At 39.9% G+C, this 18,012-nt stretch overlaps 1 protein-coding gene across 2 annotated transcripts in view; it reads right to left on the bottom strand.

The window, feature by feature from the left end:
- Positions 1 to 15,284, bottom strand: part of Gprk2 (G protein-coupled receptor kinase 2) — a 64,871-nt gene extending 49,587 nt beyond the window's left edge. Inside the window, exons 1-2 of one of the 2 annotated variants that reach the window (XM_017152272.3) lie at positions 14,639 to 15,284; positions 10,109 to 10,151 (exon numbers count right to left, since the gene is read on the bottom strand). The gene's annotated coding sequence lies outside the window, so the exon portion shown is untranslated. The remainder of the gene's footprint in view (positions 1 to 10,108; positions 10,152 to 14,638) is intronic. The other variant, XM_017152273.3, reaches the window with a different exon arrangement.
- Between the last annotated feature and the right edge of the window lie 2,728 nt (positions 15,285 to 18,012).

Genomic DNA, 18,012 nt, shown 5'->3' with positions numbered 1-18,012 from the left:
CGCATAATTCTCAACTATTTAGTTAAATGATGAATTTTCGCCTGAATTATTTCCGGTGGAAGTAAGCTAATTAGCATTTGCAAATTCCAAGCAGAAATAACAGCACTAACTAATGGCCCCTGTAAATTGGTTTGGAATTTTGCCACCGGTTATAGTCCCCTGCCAGCCCAATTGACGCCATTTTGGCCAAATTTGTTGCACTCATTATTCGCACCATGCACTGCCACGCCCAAGCGTCGAGGTCATCGGAGGGCAGAACCCATAATTGGCCGAGGGCTAACATAAATGCATAAATCTGGTTAACGAGGATGACCAGAACCGGAACCCTCTCGAAAATCAATACAATTTGGGTTAGAAACTGGGGAAAAATTGCACAGAAATTTCTGGTTATTTGAAGCCACCCTGAAAAAATAAATACGAACAAGAGAAAACGCTATACCTCGACTATCAGATACCCGTTACTTAGCTAAAGAAAGTGCGAGAGAGATGGAGATATGCATGCAGCAAAGCAACTGCTTGCACTGCTTGAATTTCATTCATTTATTTGCTCATAACTTTTTATTGGAAAGTCCGATTTAAATAATTTTTCTACTACTCTACAAGTAACGGGTATAAAAAAGGGTGGTTATCTGTGCTTTTTTCTCTTTTTGTCTAATTTTAAATATTTCTAAAGAGAGAAAATAAGAAAAAAGACAAGTCTTCAATGGCATAATCGATACGTTTATGTAAATATCAATATTTTGGCTATCAGTGTATCTAAAAGTGTTATTTTGGTATCAAAATACAACCCCCAAAGTTTCCACCAGCCACAATGACAGCCATTACTGATGCAAAACAATAGCCCGAAAATGGTTTCTATTTAAATATTTTATTCAAGCGTTTTTCCGTTCTTCGTGTTTTCAGACACCAGGCATATTTTATTATTATTTATGCAAAAGCTCTTGCGACTGCAACTGCAACTAATGCATTGCAGAATGCAAACAACATGGAAAGTTTGTAAAACCACTTTGCAATTAATAAAGAGAATCCATTAAATAAAACGAAAGCAGGCAAGTTGGCGAAACAATTTTTGCTAAGCCAATATAACGCAATTTTTGCCCATTTAAATAAGAAATTTGCAATAAATAAAACAAAGTAAATAAAAAGGGTTTATTTCGGAATCAAAGAAAATCTTTTTCGCTTTTTAAATACAAATAAAACAAGAAGTGAAACTTCTTTAAAAGGACTTCGCTTTGTGAGGCGGATAAAAATAAAAATATTCCGCCTTTTGAGAGGCTCTCTTTCATTAGAAGTTTGCCTTTGTCAACACAACAATTAGCTGCAATTAAAGTTTGGTAACAAAGTTTTTTGGCCAATGACAAAATCAGGCTTGGGCAACTTTTGCCACTTGGCCAAAAGGACGAGGGAGTCCGGGGTCAAAATACATTTGGGCTGGGAATGGCAAATATGTGTGTTGCCAGCTGCTAATCAGCAAACAGAAAAGAGCACTTCATGTCCGGCTTACCAAGTGAACCCAAACCCAAGGAAGCCAGAAGTATGAGATGGTTTCTGATGTTTGTCAGAAAATCTCGCTAAGAATTTAATTTGAGCAGAAGCTGTAGTTGAAGTTGAAGTTGGGCTTCAAGCTGGCAGTTGGCAGTAAAATGAAATAAATTGCACAGAATGCTGAATGCACACGAGTAGCGTAATATTTATGCAGCGGAAGCTGAGATGCTTGGCTGCATTTCAATGGCGAGTGTGTAAACACCCTCCCAAAATCATGCATATATATTCCATATATATACCGTCTGCACCCTAGCTGGAAAATAAGGGAAGAATTCTTGCAAATGAACACAAAAATGGGGGAAAAAATTCGAATAAATTAAAAGCTTGGGTATGCGAATAGTGTGTGCCCAGCAAGTGGATTTTGAGTGCTCGGAAGCTCGGGATCTTTGGATTTAAGTCCTCGACAGCATATACCCGCCGAGTACCCAGTGCATAAAAATAAGGAAACAACAACGGTTGAGCGAAATCTTTTGTATGCAGCACAAAAGGAGCGAAAGCAGCAAAAACCAAAGGCAGACATAATCGAGGGAGCGAAAAAAGTCGGGATAAGGAGCAGAAACCAGAAACAGGACCTCAAACAGCGCCTGACTTGAATTTTTTCGGGTAGGAGTGCAACTTAAATATTCCAGCGACGCCTCAAAGGCAAAGTCATTGGCCTTTTCTAGCTTTTTGCAGAAGAGAACGTGAGTGAGAAGTCAAAGGGAAGCTGGATAGCTCATTAGAATCGAGCAATCAGCGATTGACTTGTATAACCCCCATATGAAAATCACAGACAGGTAGAGGCACCACATCATATGATAATCATGTGATAATTTCTTTTGTCATTCGCCTATTTGCCGCTGAGTCATAAACGTTTGGCCTATTGAAAAATACAATTAGAAGTCCGAGCAGCAGCAACAAAGTGTAAAATAACAGCAGTAAAAGGAAAACAGAAAGCAGAATACAGAATCGCAATAGGCTGTAGTTGTAGCTCCCTAATTTGCATGGTGCGAAAATTATCGAGGCACGACAAACGCAATTGGGCCACAGGCAATCAAAGTCAAACATCCATATAGATATATACTCAGATATTCAACGGAGTGGGTGTGCAAATGGAGGTGTGACTTTCTCGTGAATCACTTCTTTTGAAAGCGCATTTATCTGAAAGTGTTATGTAGATCAAGGACGGAGCAAGCGAAAAAGTGGGCCAAAAAATGAAGTGATAACGAATCGAAGATAGAGTGTTTTATGGATTTCTTAAAAGTTTTTAATAAAGATATTTATATAGTTAATATGGCTTCGAAAAATATCTTTTAATATAAAACAAAATAATTAAATATATTATATTCTAGACTTTAAATCAAATTATAAAGATAAGATTGTTCAAGATTTAATCTAATCATAAGATAATAAGATATTGGGTAAATAATAAAATGCATTATATCTTAGACTTTTAATCAGAAATATATCATCGATTTGATGAGTTATATTTCTTTAAAAACTGACAATTTAGGTGCAAAGTTTCACACATAAAACCTGTAGCAAACGTTTTCGCTCCATTTCGCTCCCTTCTCGATCTCAATCTCTCTAAATATTTATGCTTCTGACAGCCATACACGCATGACGCTGACTGTTCGTTCGCCGTTCTCCACTTTGGATCGCCGCAATATGGCACTGGAATTTGTATATGTTTATTGTTATTGTTGCCGCTTTGAACAGTTCCATTCATTCGTGATAGCCGCCACACATTCCAGACGACTTGGGAGTCAAGCCTTCCATTCATGCGGGGACTGGGGGCGGGGCAATACGGGGGCAGAGGCTCAGCGATTCTGTATTCTGTATTCTAATAAGAGACCTTGGGCGAGTTGGGAAACAGCTAAAAAGCGAAAACAACAACAGCCGCGACAGATCCCCCGATGATGCCGATGATACGGAGCTCCATAGACCGCTTGCAAAATCGCCTTTTCGTTGTGATTTTCTCAGCCGACTTGACTTGTTTTCTATTACATAATAATGAGCGTAATTACATTAAAACGTAAACACGGTCGTGTAAACCGCAGCAGAAAAAATAATGGGCGCCATAAATAATTCGCCTGGTGTTTTAATTATTAACTTTGGCAAATGTAATTGAAAATGTTGTTGTTGGCCGACGACCAGCGACCTGCTATGAATAATTAGATATTTACAAAAAAGTATTTATTTTAATGACTTTAGGCTATTATTGGAAACGGATTTAAAGCAAATGTTATTTTTAGCTGCTGCCCATGCTGTCGAAATAAAAACAACGAATTTGCAAGTGTGCAAAGAAGTGTTATATAGGAATTAATTATTTGTTAGCACCCCAATCGGTTGATTAATGCAGGCCATTTTGTTGGGTTTATAAATACCAATCGAAATGTAGAAGAAAATTTTGAAGTATTACCATTCATTTAAAAGTTATGAGCAAATAATGGAATGCAAGCAGTTTACTGCTTTATCTTAGTAGCAGGAATCTGAATATAGCGTTCTCTTTTTTATTATTAAATAATATTTAATACATTTAATGCAATCCAGACCTCTTTCTCACAAGCTCACAAATCAAGCTGATCATCTGGTCTTGAACCTGACAACCAGACAGGGGATATAAATAGCGGGCGGCATAAATGCCAACCCACATTGGTAGCAATCATAATGGCCAAGGTTCGCGCTTTGACCAAGTCCGCAGCTTGGCTTTTACCACTCGGCTGAATAGGAGTGAATAAAATAAGGCCACCTGTGTCTACTCTTGCTGCCATTCTGTGTGTGTCTGTCAAACTTCATTTGAATACTATGACGATGTATTATTGACATTGTGTACATGTTTTAATTTGGCATTTGCCGCCGGCCCCGTTCAATCCCCCACCCCCCACCACCACTGCCATTAATTCAAGGAGGAACAGAAATAAATAAATAAAAATAAAAGCGGTTTGTGCTTGACGTCACAGTGACGTCATTTGGAATTATCGACAGCATACACAATGCATAAACATTCGTTTAATCATTCTATTCCAAAGTGTCTAAGCAAGTCCAAGCGCCGCCTTGTCAGAAACAGGTTTTTTTTTGTTTTTTTTTCTTTCAAGCTCCCACGTGAGTGTTGCTATATCGTTGGACTTTCCATGGAATTTGGGTTTTTGCAACGGGCCCCTGTCATTAAATATGATTTTAAATATTCAACTTAGAGTGCAGAAAATGTTATTAAAAAAACGCACTGCTTGCACTGCTTAAATTCTATTATTTCCTCATAACTTTTTAACGAATGGTCAGACTTAAAAAATGTCTTTTACATTTCGATAGGTATAAATAAAAACCAAAAAAGTTGCATTTATACTTTTTCCATATATTTAAAGATGTGGTCGCCAGACACCTTTTAAAATGTACTCCACGAGTAACGAGTATTAAAATGTGAAATAGAAATCGAGATATTCTCCCAGTCAAAAATGTATTTGTTGAAAGAAGAAATCTTCCCACACATTATGCTCTATTTTCCCCATTTTGTGTATTGAAATTTAACAATTGAAAGCTTCAATCTCTCATATCCCAAGTTACCGAGTATTTACCAGTAAACATTTCATTTGATTGAATTTTTCGTCTGCAACTGACTATTTACATTTGCTGCTGCTGCACAAATATTTCGTGCATTTGTTCCATTTCCAAGAAATACATGTATTTATCATGCATAAATATTAAGAGCGCTCGTTTAAAATATTCTTAAATATTCTTTATTACTGGCTCTTCAGATTGGGATTTCGTGTTTACATTTCATTCGAGTTCGCAGCGCTCTTAATTTAGTTTTATTTCTGGCCATTTGCATTAATTGCTAGCGACGGCCGGCGCTTTTAATTGATTTTCCAACACAAAGTGCATGCGATTTTAATGAAAACTTGAGGCATTTTATTTTCGAATCGGACTCATGCGCCCGTTGCTTATTTATTTATTAATATGTATTATTTTGCGCATTATTACTATTATTATTTTTTGGCACAAGGCTGGCGATTGCGTAAAAAGCCCGTCGCTGGCTGTTGTTGCGGTTTTATGAATGGCTGTTCGCCGGTCAAGTCGTTTGGGTCTGCGGCTCTTTCGCTGTGTAATGCATAAACAAATAGACAAACGTGTCGTAATTGCAGCCGATACAGATATAGATATATCTAGGGTATAGATATAGATACAGATACAGAAAGCCAAATAAAGCACACGTCCGATTCGTGTAAATCTCGCAGTCTTCCTAATCGAACGGCAAACCAATCAGAAATCGATCGCTTTCTGCCTTTTTGTTTTTCTAAATTTTACATGCCCTCGCTAACGAATTTATCAATCAACGAACAGCGTTTTCTGTATTTTTTTGGGGCTTTGAGACGAATGCCATCATAAATGCACTGGCAGCACGTAAACCGATTGTCCATCAGAGCGGGATTGAAATTTCCATTTCAATTTCCATTTCCCCTAATGACACAAAGTTCTCGTATCTCGTCTGTTCGTCCAAAATCGATACACTTCAAGGTTGTGTTTTCCTGCCATTCTGTGAATGCCATCAGAAAAGTTATTGAATCCCAAACTGCAGAAGGCCGAGAGCATTTAGGTGTAATTAAGCCCAGTGTTCATGGGTCGACTTTAAGTTCATAATGCCACGCTTGACTCCCTGCCTTTGATCTCTTTTCATGTCGTATTAAGACTTGCCCAAGCCCATGAATGCTTTTAATTATAAATTAAACATTATGGTGCATCAGTTCGCACCGAGGCTGCTCTCGAAATCTGACTCTGACCTGTTGGGAGGCCAATCGTCAGTTCGGACTGAATAAGCCTGAAGAAGACCTGCCTGCTCGTTGAGTAAATGTCAGGTCACCGGTCCTGGCCAAGTGGTCAAATGGCCAAAAGCCCAGTCGAGGCCGACAGCTAAACCAACACAGCAGATGACGCCAATGCACAGGGACATGGACTGGAGAACTGGAGAAATGGAAAACTGGCAAGGTATTCGAAAAACTGTGCTGCCAACCAGGAAATTCAAATAGCCAAAGGTATTTTTAAAAGACAGCTTGCACTGCTTGCATTTTATTATTTCATTATTCGCCCATAACTTGTTAATGCACGGTCCGATTTTAAAATTTTCTTCTACAATTCGATAGCTACTAATAAACATAACCAAATGACATTTACCCTTTAGCTTTTTCTAAGGACCTTTAAAGGGCAGCCATAAAATATAATATACTACAAATTTTCATAATATACCCTTTAAAATTCCTTTTGAAAATCGGCAGATATTTATGAGACCTCCAGCCTTGACTCTCAGTACAAAGAACTCGAAATTGGCTAAAATAAAGCCAAGTTTGCAGACCAACGTGCAGATGGCAGCGATGACGAATGACGAGAACGACGGTCGACGGACGGCACTCAGCCGAGTTGAGTCGAGCTGAGCTGTGAGCTGAGTTGACATGCATATGCATAAATTTGAAAATGCTTTATTTACTCGAGTCGGCGGACGAATAAAAATGGAACTCGTATAACTGAGTCAATATTTGCCCAAAGTTTTTCCCACCCACGTTTATTGTTGCCCTTGTGTCTTTCTTTGTGTTCCTTGGCTTTTTGCTAACCGAAATAACTGCAAATTGACCGAGGGACAATGATGACGTGTTCACGCAATCAAGGGACATTTCGAGGGCTGCCCTAGTGGGTTTATAAGGTACAGGTTTTATTTGTGAACAGTATTCATGGTAACTGTAACATTTATGCAAATAAATGCCCTTTTTGGATAAAATAAAATCCATTTTATTATTATTTTAATTAAAATCCTAACAGAATTCTTTGGAACCCTGAGAGATTTAAAAAAGCTCACTTATTTTGGATTAACAAAAATCAATAACCAAGTCACACCCATAAATAACTGATTGAAATCGTTTATTTGAGTAATTTCAGGGCATTCGGCACGTCGAAACGTAACATTCCTCAAGAATCTGCGGCGTGTCTCTGTGTGTGTGTGTGTACCTGTGTGTTGATTCGGCTTAATGCAAATGCTCAATCATTTCGCGCCGTCGGGCATTCTGCTCCTAATTTGATGTACGACAAATGTGCCAAAAGTTGTCAGACGCATAAAAAACAAAGAGGGAGACGCGAAAAGCAAACTCCCAGGTAGTGAGACGTAAAATTCAGAGGGAGTATCGGGGTATCTGAGTATCTGACGACCGACAGTGTTGTGTCAGAATTTATGAGTTCATAAACATTTCAGGCAAAATTCGTCATGACGTCGCCATTTCTTCCTTGGTCCTCTGGACAGGACTCCTCCCAGACTTTGCCCAAATGGGAAATGGGATATATTGTAAATGCTCAATGGCAAATGCCAGCTGCGAGTTTGGAAATACCGGGAAACTTTCTTTGTCACTTCGAGTGCCCCATAAACTTGCCAAGTGCAATGGAGAAAAAATAACAGGAAGAGGAACGAACAAAAAATAACAAACTAAATTTTGAAGTGCAGCAGAAAAACTTTTGCCCGCTGTACTCGGAAAAAATATCCTCCTAACAAGTTTGCTTTTTGTTGCTAATCGCCTTTCCCAGCTGCCACGCCCCCAGCTCCATTTTGTAGGCGTCGCTGGCAAATTACCTAGGCAAAAGTTCTCTATGTGCGAGGGCCCAAGAATCAACAAAGGCCGTTTGTTGTTGAACAGAACAAATGTTGTGTCCCCGTGTTTGCAGCAAAATGTCAACGTTGTAACAAAAGGCACACAACTTTGCAAATGCGGAGGCGAGGAGGGCAAATGTTTAAAAATGTATAACAATAAATAACGAGTTTAAATGCAGCACACTCGAAAGGATCCGAACAACCTTCTGACGCCATAAAAAGTATACAGAGTTTTACGGGGATTATTTGCAATTTTATGTTTTTAGCTTTAATATTACCTAAAATTCCTCAATTTCGTATGTTCTATAAATACTTTGCATATAAGGTGGGTTTGGAACAGTGTTGGGACATACCTAGATACTTTTACCTAGGTACGTACCTAGGTACAATTTAGTGGTACCTTTTACCTTACCTAGGTATACAAATAATTGAGTACCTTTTACCTTACCTAGGTATTTATTTTTATATACCTTTGGAATTATTAAGGTACTTACATAGGTATTAAACATTGCTCTGATTTAAAATAGCCAAATCTGACTGCGACACTGTAGTATCGTTTCATTGTATCGTTTCGTTTCAGAATTGTAATAGTCGGAACGCAGCATTAATAATTCAGCCGTTCTATTGTTTGTTTTGTGAAGTTAAAACTAATCGCAGTTTTTTTTATATAATTTTGTGCACGTATGTATGTTCCCATCACTACATCAATTTATTTATGAAACCAAAGTGTATTTGGCGCGCAAAAATGCCGTATGTACGTAAACAAACGGCACAATATATAGTCAATGTTTCTACATACGGAATTTTTGCGCGCCAAATATGTACATGAGGGTTTCATAAATACATTAATGAAGTGATACGTGCATACAATTATTCATGCCGCGTGGTTTAAAAATATATGCACAAAATTAAAACATTTAAATTTAAATGAAATGAAAAGATATTGTTTGATTAAGACGACTAAAAACTGAAAACTAGTCTTATTTTAAGTTTAAATGATTACATTGAACAAAACAAAAAAATTATAAAAAATAAAAAATACCTTATAAATACCTTTTACCTTTACCTAGGTACTGGGAAATTTAAGTACCTTTACCTTACCTAGGTATTTATTTTTGACAATACCTTTTACCTTACCTAGGTAAAAAAACACAGTACCTTTCCCAACACTGGTTTGGAACTGATAAGTGCAATCTACATACTCAAAGTTATCAATAGATTTGCGAATTATGGAATAAAACTGAAGCCCAAGTGAATACTTTAGGAATATTTGAAGATGTTAAAAAAAGTTTACTATACCAAAGATTGCTAAAATATCCATTGTAAAAGTATTATTGGGGCCTTGATAAGTGCAATCTAAATTCTTTATCAACATAGCCGCTCAATCAGTTATGGAATTATACCGAAATTAAAAGTATTTGCGTAGTGAAATTCGCTGGGTATTTTTGGTTATCGGGAATAATACTTGTTCAGCTAAGAGGCAAAAGTGCAAATAGCTGATAGACCCCTCGAGAACTAAGCACACTCCAAAAACAGAGGCAAAAAGCGGGTGAGTAACACCAGAAACAACGTTAAGCGCTTAAAATGTTTGCACAATGATTCGCTCTTGTAAAGTGAATGAAAAATGATTTGTGTGTCGGCGGGACAGATATAAATTCAATAAAAAAATGCGATTGGCCACTGAAAAAACAAACTCATCCGACGTCAGAAAACACTTAACGATAGCAGTCCGCTGAAGCGATGCCAGTTAGGAATTTCTTTAGCGAAAATTGCAACCAGACTGTCGCTGAATGAATGTCAATTCATTTGAATGAGCGGGAGCGTGCTCGTCAATCAAAAGCTTCTATATATGCAGGGTATATGGTCTATCTATGACATAATTTATGGCAGAACGTGAATAGTGGGTCTTATCAATTGGACAGATAAAATTGTTTGAATTCCGAAGAATTGTAAACTCACCTTTGGCTTCTCGCAATGGAAATGACCGTTGTTGATTGGGCAACTGAAAGTGAGTAATGCAGAAATATGGAATTTAATTAAGGTTTATGCAGTTTTTAGGAGGTTCAAGTTCTTAACTTTAAGATCCCTTGAGGCCCGATCTTATAACCACAGCGAAACGCAGCAGACCACCCAGGATTTAAGGTTTAAACCGAAATTCCTGGAAACTCAGGGGCCCTCTGATTCCGATTCCCATCCCCTCTTCTCATCCCGTATTATTGTTAATGAATTCTACACGTATGGCTGGGATTCCATTGGATTCGGTCTGCAACCCGGGCAAAAAAATCCTGTTCTGCCGTCCAGTTTTTGCATAAAAATGTAGCTATACCCTTTTCGCCGGCCAGTCATAATCAATTTGTTACGATCTTACTCCTCGAAAGATCTTTGTCTTCTGATTTTATAAATTTAGCCACAACCTTAAAAAACCGGTTTCGTAAAGTTCAAGGCCTTAACCCATATGTTATTTTAATTATATATAAATTATCGTATTTAAATTTGGGCACGCAACCGGTTTAAAACCAGCCGAGAGCCGAAAGCCGCTTCCTATTTGGCTTAAATCCTGTGTAAGCACTCTGGCGAATTTTACAAAAGTGCTTCTGACAGCTGAATTAATTTTGTTTTAATCTAGAAATGTCAAAAGAACTAACGACATGTTTTTAATTGCACAGTACTTTGGCAATCGATTGGAAAGTGCTTTTGACAGATGAATAATTTTGCACAATAAATAAAAAAATAAATAAATGTTTTAATAGGAAATAAAAAGTTATCTGGAAAACAAGGGTGTGTTGTTCTTCGACTACCGTTTGGGCAATTTTGTTTAGCTCCTGCTACGCCCTTTTCATTTCGCTGTTGCCAAGTCGCCAAACTTGGCCGAGACAAAGTCAAGGTGTTGGCCACGTTGCGTTGCCTTTTCGCTTTGGCTCTGCCTGCTTTTTGGTTTAAAGGCGAGGGTCAATGCACAAGTGATTGGTTTTTAAGTGCACGAGACGCCGCCGACGATTTACCTTTTTGGGCTGCAAAGTTTCAATGACACTTTGCATAATTTTTTGGAATTTTCTCCCTCGCCGGGTGATGGATCATGATATCCTATTTGTGTGTTGACAGAGCCAGAGCCCCCGAAAAATCCAATTTCTGGACCTCGCTCACAGAACCCAGGCAAACAATACGAAAAAGGCAGGAAGGCAGAAAGCAGAGCCTCCCCATGAAATGGCAAAGTTTAAAGGTTGATGCGACAAAGTGGTAATAACACTCAGTCAAAGCAAGGTGAAAAGGGACTAGGGTTTGTCTTTAATCAAAACTGAAAAATAAAGAGACAACAAAAGCGTCGAAGCGGCATAAGCCGAACAATTTGGGGGCACAGGAAGGGACCAGAAAACCAAAAAAAATGTCAAAAGAAAACTTCTTTTTTTTTGTTCGTCTATGTGTACTTTACGAGTTGTTTTTTTATAGAGGAGGGGCGGTGGCAGTGGTTATTTCGGGGGCGGCTGTGAATGTAAAACGTTTTTCTGCAGACAAGAGCAAATAACATAGCCCCTAGCCAAATTCCGGGAAAACGGAATGGAAGCTCCTCGGAACGAAAGTTTATCAAGGTCATTACGCCAGGTTGGCTTCTGTTTGCCCCATCAGCCCTCCGCCCACCTGTCACTTCCCGTCTTGTTGATTAGCACCAAGAATTTCTGTTTCTTCTTATCAATTCGACGGCAGACTGGGCAGGTGCGTCAGTTCGGTTCAGGTGTTTGCCCGGAATGCGTTGCGCTCCCCATTAGAAGGAAAGAGGATTGCCGGATGGTAAGCTCTTCGAAAAGATGAGAAGCACGGAGGAGAGGCCATTAGGAATAAATTCTAGTTGGGATTCTAGTTGGGATTGCCATATCATCGTATTTGCCAGGCGAATGGGATATGGATTGGCAGTTCGTCAATTACCTAAACAAACCTAGACCTGAGGCTTTTCCAAAAACCTTTTACAATGACAAATTAGGTTTGAAAATGCAATTGATAGGATTAGATTCAAGCTAGAGGTTCACACTTCATTTTAAAGAAATAGATTGGACGTCTAGTTAAGCTAAGATAACAATAAAATATTTAATATGAGTATTAAGTAGTTTTCTCAGAACAGTAAACCATTAAAAGCCATTAACTAATTAGGCTGTATCCTTTTCATCTATTTGAAATTCAAGCGAAAGACTCATCATTAAATTGCTTTTCACTTGAAGTGATTCGATTAAATTTGCATGCCCTCGGGGGACTTCCTTTGGCAACTAATAAGGCCGTGTGCCCTCCGCCCATTTACACTTATCCCTCTATGGCCCTCTTTCACTTTTCCGACATATCCCGCAGAAACTTTTCTCACATTTCACTTCAACTTTTCCCACACGCACAAGGAACTCCAACTGCAAGTTCTAATTGAATTTAGTTTTATTAGGGAACATGAAAGGAAAACACAGGGCCTGGAAAATGGAAGCCTCTGGAGCGTTTTCAGTTTTCAGTTTTCATTTTCATTGGTTCGAAAAAAGGTTGAGGGAAATCTGGTTTCTTAGGGGCAAGTAAAATCCCATATTCTCAATCAGGGATGGCAGGATTAATTAGATTGAACGAGGAGGGAACTCTTTAGAAAACTGAAAGCCACAAGAAAAACAGGCACCGAAAGTTGGTAAGCCGATTTCGGCTAAAAAAGAAACAGCAAGTGAACAAAGGCGGCGACCACAAAAATTGATTTAAGCTGATTTTCGGGGCATTTGTTTCTTTTCGTTCTCTTCTCTTCTAGTGACTAACAATATTGACCGACGGCCACGCCCATTTCGGGGGCGGCGGGGCAATTAATATCAATTCCCGTTGGGCCATTAACACGAGCCAAAAACATATTGGCTAACAAGTGTCAAAGTCGCGCCAAATTAGCGCAGAAGGCGACGATGATGATGGCATGTGGGCGTGGTCGGGATTGGTATAGGAATTGGAATTGGAATTGCTGCCAAGGATTGGGGATAGGATAGCCGATGATATCCTGCCAGGGGAAGAGCAGCATGTGGCCAACCCTCATTGATAATAATATTCGATTGGGTTTTATTTGCCCATGGGGTTGGAACTGATGGTTTATTATTGTCTGGTCTGGGCCCAGGATACCCGGGATACACAGGATACACATGTTCCTGCCAATTGCCTACGTCACCCTGTTGTGGAAAGGGGTTTTGCGGGTTCGCCCTTCGAACCCCAGTCGATAAACTGTGACGCAAGCCCTCGAAAGAGCGAAAACAATAGTTCCGACTTGACAGTTGCACAGTTGAACAGTTGAAAAGGGCACCGCCTGGGGTCACACATCAGAGATATTGGGCTTTAACCATCTGCAGGGCTCGAGTTCTTCTGTAAATGGCACATTGACTCCAATCGCCCGATGAAAAGCGGAAGCGTTTATCAGCCCGTCTTAATTATGCAGCGTCTGGAGTTCTGAAACAATCAGAGACACCCGGCTGCCAGTGACGTCCCACAGAAAAATCAACTGGAAATGCAGAGGCGATAAGGAAAATAAGGGAAATTCATCGAAACAGGGCGAGGGCCGTCCTTGAAAATTCGGAAAACGGGAAATGGGGAAAAGTTTCGCTTTTGGGGCACAAACTATTTTTAACGACTCGCATTTGTCAGCTGCAAATGGAAATGGGAATTTATTACCCCAGGAATGAATGGTGATTTATGGTGATTTCAAAATGGCTTCACTAATTGGTTCGAGTTCTTTAGTTCGATGTTCATGCTATAAATACACGGATTTTTTAAGTGCAAGAACCGCAAATAATATAAAAAAATATAAAAAATAATAACTCTAAAAATAATCTTAAAAAAATATTAAAAACATTACTTTTGAATCTGACGTATACAGTGACGACAATTGGTCATTAATCACTACATTTTCTAATATATTTTCGAGTGAGCAATGAGGTCATAATAAAACTTCCAGAATTCATAAGATATTAATGGGCTTTTTTCTGGATAATATCTGAATGAAAACAATGAGCTGTGGTGAATGAGAAATCGGATGTTTTTGTTTGTTCATTGATGGTAGGAATTTCATGTTTATCGAACTAAAACTTTAATTATTTTCATACATTTTCCATTACTTATCGATCAGCCCTCTTTCAGCGGTCGAAGGGATAGGCGACAAAAACAAAGTGACAATAAATAATGAGCTATAAATATTCATATTGTGCATTGTTTGTTTGATCTGTGTGAGTGTTTAAAGAGCGAAGAAGAACCGCTGATAAGCGTTTCCGATTGCTTTCGCTTTTTAATCGATTGACGGATGGGCGGGTGGCAAAGGAGGGAAAGGAACGGCGAGTCCTGCGGCATTAATGCAATTAATTAGACAGAGAGACAAGGCCAACGTGTGTGTAAATTACAGTTACAGTTAAGTTAAGTGCTTAAGTGCAACAGAGGGGGACGGCAAATGAGGTGTGACAAGAGGAAGACGGAAGGGGCGACTTACACCTGATTAACGGCACTTACCTGGTTGTTTTTTAGCTAGTTGAAATTTTTCGCAACAAATCTGCGGATTCTGATAAGAAAGCGGCCGTTGATAAGACCCTTCTCTCCCTCTCTTTTGCACACTACCACAGTTGCAGCCTAAACAATTGGAAAGAAGAAGCAGCAGCGACACGCCTAGTGGGCAATTTTCCGGCTTTTCCGCTGGGAAATCTGAAATCTGCGCGGTTCTCCTATTTGGCTTTGCGCTTTTGGATTTTGCCTTTTGGCTTTGCGCGAGAAATACTCTTTGATTTTTGTTTTTCTTTTCAATTTGACCGCATTTGTCGATTTTGGTTTTCTTTCAACGCTGTTTTTGTTGTTGTTGCGGCTCTCACCGAAACTCACACACACACTCGCGGCTCTCACACACAGATGGGCGGGCACACACAGACACACACACGCACACAACGACACACGCGGCGTTTGGGTGACGGAAAAAATACGAGAAAAACGGTGAAAATTGCAGATTTCTGGTTGGGGAACGTCGCGGAAAACAGCGGTTGATTTTCACCAGGTGCTCTGACTAGCGGCTCACGGCGGCGTTCGCTTTGGGCTTTTGCTCGAGTTCCCCGATTTCAGTTGGATCGTCCGCGAAGTGTCTGCTTTCTCCAGAATTTTTTTTAAAAATGATTTAGTGGTGGGGCGTGAGGAAAATAGAAACAAAGTAACCTATCGATATTTTGATGGTCTCACTAAAATGTAAGCATGGTTAGCGGAGACACGAACCATGGGAATATGGTCACCCCAAAATGGAAGCATGATTAGCGGAGACACGAACCATTCTAAGTGTCCTCGCTAACTTAGCCGCGACACCTCTAAAGGAGTTTCACTGGATTTTTTAGGGGAAAATATCGAAATTTTTTAGGGCAAAGTAAAATTTTCACATGGCAACACTGCCACATGTGATAATCATTTTTTGATGTCCGCCGCGCCAACGATATGCCCAAACATATGGTGTGCAGTGTACAAGGTGAGATCACGACAGACAGACTTTAATAAACTTACTCTTCCATATTAGCCATTTCGTTTATTGACTTGAATTGTATTGTATTTTCACTTGAATTTAGTTTTTAAGTCTTAAAGTAATTTTAGATAGGTTTTTGCATAATCGCACTGATTTTTGTTTATCCTATATACAAAAAGACTTTGCCCAATTGGTAATCTTGCAGTTGTAAAAATAATGTAGATTAAATAATATCGAAGAGCTGTTTGCTTGGTTGCTCATTTTTGTTTTTTTTTTAATTTTTTACTGATACACTGACTATTTTTTTCTAAATGATTTACTTTTGTGAACAAAAGATATCTCAACGCACGCTATTTTTTGTTTGTTTTGGACGACTTTTTGTTGGGTTGCCATTGAAAGATGTACATGTATGTTTTCTGTTTGTTATTTTTATTTTGTTTTTTCACATAGTGCAGGTACGCATGTGCCCGGCCATTTGGGCACTGGTTCGGGTCAGGCGGCCACATTCGCACCGGAACTTGTACTGCTCGGCGCGGCACGTCGCTGCGTGGCGGTCGAGCTGGGCCACCGATTGGTAGGACCCACGGCAAATGGGGCACAACTGTCGAGCCCTCCGTGCCGTGGAGGCCTCCTCCGCCGGCTCGACGCGCGGGGAGACCAGCTCTGCCCAGCCGGTCCCCTGCGCCTCGAACCACCCGCTGCCGCTCCAGATCCCTGGCCGCCGCCTCCTGCTGCTCGTGCTCCTGCTGCTGCCGCTCCTCATCCTCATCGTCGACGAGGATCACTTCGTCACCATCGGGTTTTGGTGCCCTGCAAGGGAGTTTGCAAGTATGTTGCTGGCCTGAGCGTTTTTTAAGCTAGCGCGCCCCAGACCTTGATAGCGTATTGCCAAATGGGAGTAATGATCTGCTGGATCAGCAGGACCTTGTTCAGCCCCATGTTCCTTTCTGAAGCCGAACTGGTGATTGGGGATGGCCTTGGCAAAAAGATCCCCTTAAAAGAGCCTAATCATGAGGATTTTTTCAAACATTTTGGAGAATCCTGAATCGGACATTTCCACTTGTTCGTTGCCACGGAAATTTTCAGTAAGTGTCAAACCCCTAGTTCTGGTCAGGCGGCCACATCCGCAGCGAAACCGATAGTTTGTGGCGTTGCACGTCGCTGCATGGCGGTGGAGCTGGGCCGCCGATTGGTGGGACTCACAGCAAATGGGGCACAACCCCAGGACTGCGCCTTAAGGAACTGGCGCTGGGTCCTGTGGAGCAGCCTCTCCAGCTTCCTCCTCTCCCCCGGCGAGACGGTCGCCTTCCAGATTGCTTTATTAATGGCCAGGGTGAGGGCCTGGAAGGCGGCCTTTTGGGTGGCCACCAATGCGGCCCTGTTGAAAATCCCGGAGTGCCGGATTTGGGTTTGTATCAGTTCTCTGAAGCAGGTTGCCTGCCCAGCTAAAATTGTGTAAAGCATTCTGCTGCAATATTCAAGTGCGACTGGCTGCGCAAGTGCAACATTTTCCTCTTCAAACGTTGTAGGAAAGAGAGGAAGCATCGCCTCAGCCGACAACTGCTCGCACTGTTGCGAGCCTTCCCGTAAATGTAGGCTAGGAGCTGGTCGGCATGACCAACGTCGAAAAACCTGCGCTCCAGGTGGCGCCACCTGCAACAATAATAACAGATTATGAGGCAGCCATTAGGAATTCAAAACTATCTAGTTCGGATTTTCACAAAATATTGGCTTTACCATTGCTACCTCCGTATTTAATTGAAAGCGCTTTTCACAAAATCAAGATTCGAATTTTTATGTTTGATGTTAACAACGATTTTCGCAATTTTTTAACTTATTTCGACAAGCAGTGGATTAAGAATATTAAAAATATTAACTTATTTCTGAAATTGTAAATAGCTGGGCTGCAATAAGTTTTCAGTGTATAAGAAAAATACTCGCACGACAGCAGCTGTGGAAGGATACAATGGTGTTTTAGGGCGTTCTGTGTTGCCAAAGGGCAATTTCTTTACATTTGTTAAAGTTATTCGGGAAGAGGAATACTTTAAAAGTCGCCAATTTATACAACTAACTGAGAGTGGAGGTTCTTCGACACATAAAACACGAAAGGAGAATATTTTGTGGTTTGTTTGGACTTGGTTCCAAATATTTTATTTTTTCCATGCAAACATTTAAAAACTTGCGCTGAATGTCATCTAAAACTACAAGCAGAAGCAATTGCAAGTAACTTAGAGCATTACAAGTGCCCTTATTGCAGAAAAGATGTTGAAGATACCATGCAAGTCTTTATTTAATTTTAAATAATTTAAAAAAAAACGTAAAATACACACATCAAAACAACTAAAACAAATTTGGGGTGGTATTTTTTTTTTTAATTATTGAAATATTGAAT

The sequence above is a fragment of the Drosophila takahashii genome, chromosome 3R (assembly GCF_030179915.1).
Source record: "Drosophila takahashii strain IR98-3 E-12201 chromosome 3R, DtakHiC1v2, whole genome shotgun sequence".
NCBI classification, from domain to species: Eukaryota; Metazoa; Arthropoda; class Insecta; order Diptera; family Drosophilidae; genus Drosophila; species Drosophila takahashii.
This window is presented reverse-complemented; position numbering and strand designations above follow the sequence as displayed.